Source organism: Schistocerca gregaria, unplaced genomic scaffold, assembly GCF_023897955.1.
Source record: "Schistocerca gregaria isolate iqSchGreg1 unplaced genomic scaffold, iqSchGreg1.2 ptg000483l, whole genome shotgun sequence".
In the NCBI taxonomy this organism is placed as follows: domain Eukaryota; kingdom Metazoa; phylum Arthropoda; class Insecta; order Orthoptera; family Acrididae; genus Schistocerca; species Schistocerca gregaria.
The window spans coordinates 1452501-1460000 of NW_026061892.1; the positions used below are offsets into that span (position 1 = coordinate 1452501).

General features: G+C 55.9%; 2 non-coding genes and 1 pseudogene across 2 annotated transcripts; all 3 read right to left on the reverse strand.

The window, feature by feature from the left end:
* Positions 1-2177, reverse strand: part of LOC126313607 (large subunit ribosomal RNA) — a 4759-nt pseudogene extending 2582 nt beyond the window's left edge.
* A 188-nt stretch (positions 2178-2365) lies between these two features.
* LOC126313633 (5.8S ribosomal RNA) lies at positions 2366-2520 on the reverse strand. The gene has a single exon (XR_007555283.1). It is a non-coding gene; the product is annotated as a 5.8S ribosomal RNA (ribosomal RNA).
* Positions 2521-2887: 367 nt separating this feature from the next.
* On the reverse strand, positions 2888-4780 carry LOC126313460 (small subunit ribosomal RNA). The gene has a single exon (XR_007555151.1). It is a non-coding gene; the product is annotated as a small subunit ribosomal RNA (ribosomal RNA).
* Positions 4781-7500: the final 2720 nt, after the last annotated feature.

A 7500-nucleotide genomic window follows, 5' to 3' on the forward strand; every position in this document is an offset into this window, starting at 1 on the left:
GCTCTTCGCGTTCCAAACCCTATCTCCCTGCTAGAGGATTCCAGGGAACTCGAACGCTCATGCAGAAAAGAAAACTCTTCCCCGATCTCCCGACGGCGTCTCCGGGTCCTTTTGGGTTACCCCGACGAGCATCTCTAAAAGAGGGGCCTGACTTATATCGGTTCCGCTGCCGGGTTCCGGAATAGGAACCGGATTCCCTTTCGCCCAACGGGGGCCAGCACAAAGTGCATCATGCTATGACGGCCCCCATCAACATCGGATTTCTCCTAGGGCTTAGGATCGACTGACTCGTGTGCAACGGCTGTTCACACGAAACCCTTCTCCGCGTCAGCCCTCCAGGGCCTCGCTGGAGTATTTGCTACTACCACCAAGATCTGCACCGACGGCGGCTCCAGGCAGGCTCACGCCCAGACCCTTCTGCGCCCACCGCCGCGACCCTCCTACTCGTCAGGGCTTCGCGGCCGGCCGCGAGGACCGGCCATGACTGCCAGACTGACGGCCGAGTATAGGCACGACGCTTCAGCGCCATCCATTTTCAGGGCTAGTTGCTTCGGCAGGTGAGTTGTTACACACTCCTTAGCGGATTCCGACTTCCATGGCCACCGTCCTGCTGTCTTAAGCAACCAACGCCTTTCATGGTTTCCCATGAGCGTCGATTCGGGCGCCTTAACTCGGCGTTTGGTTCATCCCACAGCGCCAGTTCTGCTTACCAAAAGTGGCCCACTTGGCACTCCGATCCGAGTCGTTTGCTCGCGGCTTCAGCATATCAAGCAAGCCGGAGATCTCACCCATTTAAAGTTTGAGAATAGGTTGAGGTCGTTTCGGCCCCAAGGCCTCTAATCATTCGCTTTACCGGATGAGACTCGTACGAGCACCAGCTATCCTGAGGGAAACTTCGGAGGGAACCAGCTACTAGATGGTTCGATTAGTCTTTCGCCCCTATACCCAGCTCCGACGATCGATTTGCACGTCAGAATCGCTACGGACCTCCATCAGGGTTTCCCCTGACTTCGTCCTGGCCAGGCATAGTTCACCATCTTTCGGGTCCCAACGTGTACGCTCTAGGTGCGCCTCACCTCGCAATGAGGACGAGACGCCCCGGGAGTGCGGAGGCCGCCGCCCCGTGAAGGGCGGGGAAGCCCCATCCTCCCTCGGCCCGCGCAAGGCGAGACCTTCACTTTCATTACGCCTTTAGGTTTCGTACAGCCCAATGACTCGCGCACATGTTAGACTCCTTGGTCCGTGTTTCAAGACGGGTCGTGAAATTGTCCAAAGCTGAAGCGCCGCTGACGGGAGCGATTATTCCGCCCGAGAGCATCCCGAGCCAACAGCGGCGCGGGTCCGGGGCCGGGCCAGGTAGGTCCGTCATCCGGGAAGAACCGCGCGCGCTTGCCGGGAGCCTGAGCGCCCAAAGGGGCGAATCGACTCCTCCAGATATACCGCCGAGCAGCCAGCCAGGACACCGGGGCTCTGCCCAACAGACGCGAACCGAGGCCCGCGGAAGGACAGGCTGCGCACCCGGGCCGTAGGCCGGCACCCAGCGGGTCGCGACGTCCTACTAGGGGAGAAGTGCGGCCCACCGCACACCGGAACGGCCCCACCCCGCGGCGAGTGGAAAGGCAACCGGACACGACCCCGCCGCGGATTGCTCCGCGCGGGCGGCCGGCCCCATCTGCCGAGGGCGGGGGCCAGTGGCCGGATGGCCGTGAATCTCACCCGTTCGACCTTTCGGACTTCTCACGTTTACCCCAGAACGGTTTCACGTACTTTTGAACTCTCTCTTCAAAGTTCTTTTCAACTTTCCCTCACGGTACTTGTTCGCTATCGGTCTCGTGGTCATATTTAGTCTCAGATGGAGTTTACCACCCACTTGGAGCTGCACTCTCAAGCAACCCGACTCGAAGGAGAGGTCCCGCCGACGCTCGCACCGGCCGCTACGGGCCTGGCACCCTCTACGGGCCGTGGCCTCATTCAAGTTGGACTTGGGCTCGGCGCGAGGCGTCGGGGTAGTGGACCCTCCCAAACACCACATGCCACGACAGGCGGCAGCCTGCGGGGTTCGGTGCTGGACTCTTCCCTGTTCGCTCGCCGCTACTGGGGGAATCCTTGTTAGTTTCTTTTCCTCCGCTTAGTAATATGCTTAAATTCAGCGGGTAGTCTCGCCTGCTCTGAGGTCGTTGTACGAGGTGTCGCACGCCACACCGCCAGCCGGCTGTGCACGCTACCGAGAAAGTACCGGTATGCGAACCGCCAGGCGACGGGCGCGCATCGCACGTTTAAGGAGACGCGGCCGGCCACACAGGCGACCACGACACTCCCACGTCTCCGAAGCGGGACAAACGCCGCGCGCTTCAGTATACGTAGCCGACCCTCAGCCAGACGTGGCCCGGGAACGGAATCCATGGACCGCAATGTGCGTTCGAAACGTCGATGTTCATGTGTCCTGCAGTTCACATGTCGACGCGCAATTTGCTGCGTTCTTCATCGACCCACGAGCCGAGTGATCCACCGTCCTGGGTGATCTTTTCCTTTTCAGTCTCCCACTGTCTCTTTCAAGACAGTAGCATTTGCGGGACTGAGGCGTCTGACGGCCCCTGTTCCACTATTTTTTTGTGTCCAACGGCCTCACAGCCGATGGGCGTCGTACGGCTCCACACCGGGGCGGACAGGCACTCGGGCGAACGTCATTCAAAACCGGCGCCAGGCGCCAGGTACCGCAGGCCAGCCGCTCCAGAGCTTCAGCGCTCGTACCACACAACAACAACAACAACACTTCCGCTAGTTTTGAGAGGCACGCGTGGTTCCGCACGCGGCGCACGGCCACTGCCGTACAGGTAGCGTGTTGCGCGACACGACACGCACATCGAAAGACATGCAGTCTAGTCGGTAATGATCCTTCCGCAGGTTCACCTACGGAAACCTTGTTACGACTTTTACTTCCTCTAAATGATCAAGTTTGGTCATCTTTCCGGTAGCATCGGCAACGACAGAGTCGATGCCGCGTACCAGTCCGAAGACCTCACTAAATCATTCAATCGGTAGTAGCGACGGGCGGTGTGTACAAAGGGCAGGGACGTAATCAACGCGAGCTTATGACTCGCGCTTACTGGGAATTCCTCGTTCATGGGGAACAATTGCAAGCCCCAATCCCTAGCACGAAGGAGGTTCAGCGGGTTACCCCGACCTTTCGGCCTAGGAAGACACGCTGATTCCTTCAGTGTAGCGCGCGTGCGGCCCAGAACATCTAAGGGCATCACAGACCTGTTATTGCTCAATCTCGTGCGGCTAGAAGCCGCCTGTCCCTCTAAGAAGAAAAGTAATCGCTGACAGCACGAAGGATGTCACGCGACTAGTTAGCAGGCTAGAGTCTCGTTCGTTATCGGAATTAACCAGACAAATCGCTCCACCAACTAAGAACGGCCATGCACCACCACCCACCGAATCAAGAAAGAGCTATCAATCTGTCAATCCTTCCGGTGTCCGGGCCTGGTGAGGTTTCCCGTGTTGAGTCAAATTAAGCCGCAGGCTCCACTCCTGGTGGTGCCCTTCCGTCAATTCCTTTAAGTTTCAGCTTTGCAACCATACTTCCCCCGGAACCCAAAAGCTTTGGTTTCCCGGAGGCTGCCCGCCGAGTCATCGGAGGAACTGCGGCGGATCGCTGGCTGGCATCGTTTATGGTTAGAACTAGGGCGGTATCTGATCGCCTTCGAACCTCTAACTTTCGTTCTTGATTAATGAAAACATACTTGGCAAATGCTTTCGCTTCTGTTCGTCTTGCGACGATCCAAGAATTTCACCTCTAACGTCGCAATACGAATGCCCCCGCCTGTCCCTATTAATCATTACCTCGGGTTCCGAAAACCAACAAAATAGAACCGAGGTCCTATTCCATTATTCCATGCACACAGTATTCAGGCGGGCTTGCCTGCTTTAAGCACTCTAATTTGTTCAAAGTAAACGTGCCGGCCCACCGAGACACTCAACAAAGAGCACCCTGGTAGGATTTAAACGGGGTCCGCCTCGGGACGCGAAAGCACCCCTTCGGCTCGCCCCACCGGCAGGACGTCCCACGATACATGCCAGTTAAACACCGACGGGCGGTGAACCAACAGCGTGGGACACAAATCCAACTACGAGCTTTTTAACCGCAACAACTTTAATATACGCTATTGGAGCTGGAATTACCGCGGCTGCTGGCACCAGACTTGCCCTCCAATAGATACTCGTTAAAGGATTTAAAGTGTACTCATTCCGATTACGGGGCCTCGGATGAGTCCCGTATCGTTATTTTTCGTCACTACCTCCCCGTGCCGGGAGTGGGTAATTTGCGCGCCTGCTGCCTTCCTTGGATGTGGTAGCCGTTTCTCAGGCTCCCTCTCCGGAATCGAACCCTGATTCCCCGTTACCCGTTACAACCATGGTAGGCGCAGAACCTACCATCGACAGTTGATAAGGCAGACATTTGAAAGATGCGTCGCCGGTACGAGGACCGTGCGATCAGCCCAAAGTTATTCAGAGTCACCAAGGCAAACGGACCAGACAAGCCAATCCGATTGGTTTTGATCTAATAAAAGCGTCCCTTCCATCTCTGGTCGGGACTCTGTTTGCATGTATTAGCTCTAGAATTACCACAGTTATCCAAGTAACGTGGATACGATCTAAGGAACCATAACTGATTTAATGAGCCATTCGCGGTTTCACCTTAATGCGGCTTGTACTGAGACATGCATGGCTTAATCTTTGAGACAAGCATATGACTACTGGCAGGATCAACCAGGGAGCTGCGTCAACTAGAGCTGAGCAGCCGGCCGCCCGGGAGTGTGTCCCGGGGGCCCGCGCGAACACGCAAGCGTCCGCTCAATTATTCTGCAAACAGGAGGAGGCCGAGCTCCCCTGCACGATACACCTCGAAACCCTCTCAGGTCCCGGCGGCGCGCAGGGCCGTCCTAGGTACTTGGTCGGTTTCGAGAGAGGCGCAATCACCCGGAGTTAGGCGAGTAGACGGTTTTAGTGCGAACACCCTTGCTCCCAACTGAGCTTGCCGCTGCTGACAGAGGCCCGGGAGCGTGCTGTCGTGGCATTGCCGGCGGGAGACAACACGCGCCACCTATGGTGACCGGCAGCTCCAACGCCAGCGCCACACAAGGGCAAAGCCCCACTTGGGTGCAGAAGCGAACTCTCCCAGCACAGCGCACGCGCCAACACGTCCGCACAACTGCGATACAAACCACCTGCGAGAACCGCTGGGGCGACCGAGCAGCAGACGGCGTCGCGGCGCCGAGTGCCAGGCGGCGGCGCATCCTCAACGCACACAGTCCTCAATCAGACCAGCACACTGCAGATGTCCACCGCGCTTCGCACCGGGCTCGGCTGAACCAACTTTGGCCGCCAGGCGCCGCGTGCAGGGTGCGCCGCAGCGTAGCTGCGCCGCCTGCCGGGCCCGTCTGCTGGCGCTCCTGCCACTCGGCGCCCCCCACCAGCCGGCTGTTGCGCGTGCGCCCACGCAGCGCGCGGCCAACACGCCGGGCGGCCCCCCTTCACCGGCCGGGAACAGTCCCACGAAGCCACCGCCGCGTATCGCTTCATACCCACATGGGCCTAGTCACGTGTGTGGATGTGGCGGGTACCGCTGAAACAACCGGTTAATAGCTGTACCGATCGTCGCCATCACAGATTCACCTCCAGCGTGAACAACCGCTCAACAACGGATTTCCAGTTCATTTGCGTATCTTGGGCAGTAAACGTAGATGTCCACCTACATTTGCGAATTCAACAATTCTTGCATGCCACGATGTCATGTGTCACGACACGCTACATCAGACCACATACACACTGCGACATGTGCAGAAGAGAACACGTGGAAGGTGGCCCGCGCACGTATGCGATGTCCCTTCCGCGATCCACTGTCAACTGGCATCTGCGGCATGTCCCAGATATGGAACGCGGTCCACCAGGGTAGCACTTTGTGTGAGGCAATACGACAAAGTCGGAATACACGCGTCACTACATCAGACGGCTCACGCTGACCTGACCTGACCTGACTCACCGCACCACCACCCCCAGCGACCCAGGGTGACATACAATGCGTTCGTACGTTCCTCCCACACGCCTCTACGGCGTACCACAGTGCAACCTAGCTGTTATTGGGAGACGAGACAAGTAGCATCGAGCACAACATATGGAAATTGAGATTCGACACCGTTGGGCACAGCCAGCGTACGGTCACACGTATCACACTACTTCACTCTGTACGTAACGACCGATGATCGGTACAGCGTGTGGGTTACGCGTACGACATCAGCGGACAATGGACACAGACCATACCACGACGTACACTGAGGGCGTCGACATCTGAATGCAACTGAACAGCTGCGAGGCTCATTTAACACTCAAACGCCAGACCGACCAGCTTGAGAGGACAGAGACACAAAGAGGGGGACAGAGGGGGGGGGGGGGGAGGGGGCGATATAGTCCTATTGCAGTACAATTGACAGTGGATAGCGGGAATATGTGGAAAGTAAGCAACACTCGCAAGACATCTACATGAGGATAACAACGACACCAGAGATTCCGAGCAGTGAACTATGTTAGGTTAAGGGACAACGTGGGTTAGGTTAAGGGACAACGTGGGTTAGGTTAAGGGACAACGTGGGTTAGGTTAAGGGACAACGTGGGTTAGGTTAAGGGACAACGTGGGTTAGGTTAAGGGACAACGTGGGTTAGGTTAAGGGACAACGTGGGTTAGGTTAAGGGACAACTTGAGTTAGGTTAAGGGACAACTTGAGTTAGGTTAAGGGACAACTTGAGTTAGGTTAAGGGACAACTTGAGTTAGGTTAAGGGACAAATTGAGTTAGGTTAAGGGACAAATTGAGTTAGGTTAAGGGACAACTTGAGTTAGGTTAAGGGACAAATTGAGTTAGGTTAAGGGACAAATTGAGTTAGGTTAAGGGACAACTTGAGTTAGGTTAAGGGACAACTTGAGTTAGGTTAAGGGACAACTTGAGTTAGGTTAAGGGACAACTTGAGTTAGGTTAAGGGACAACTTGAGTTAGGTTAAGGGACAAATTGAGTTAGGTTAAGGGACAAATTGAGTTAGGTTAAGGGACAAATTGAGTTAGGTTAAGGGACAAATTGAGTTAGGTTAAGGGACAACGTGGGTTAGGTTAAGGGACAACGTGGGTTAGGTTAAGGGACAACGTGGGTTAGGTTAAGGGACAACGTGGGTTAGGTTAAGGGACAACGTGGGTTAGGTTAAGGGACAACGTGGGTTAGGTTAAGGGACAACTTGAGTTAGGTTAAGGGACAACTTGAGTTAGGTTAAGGGACAACTTGAGTTAGGTTAAGGGACAACGTGGGTTAGGTTAAGGGACAACTTGAGTTAGGTTAAGGGACAACGTGGGTTAGGTTAAGGGACAACGTGGGTTAGGTTAAGGGACAACGTGGGTTAGGTTAAGGGACAACTTGAGTTAGGTTAAGGGACAACTTGAGTTAGGTTAAGG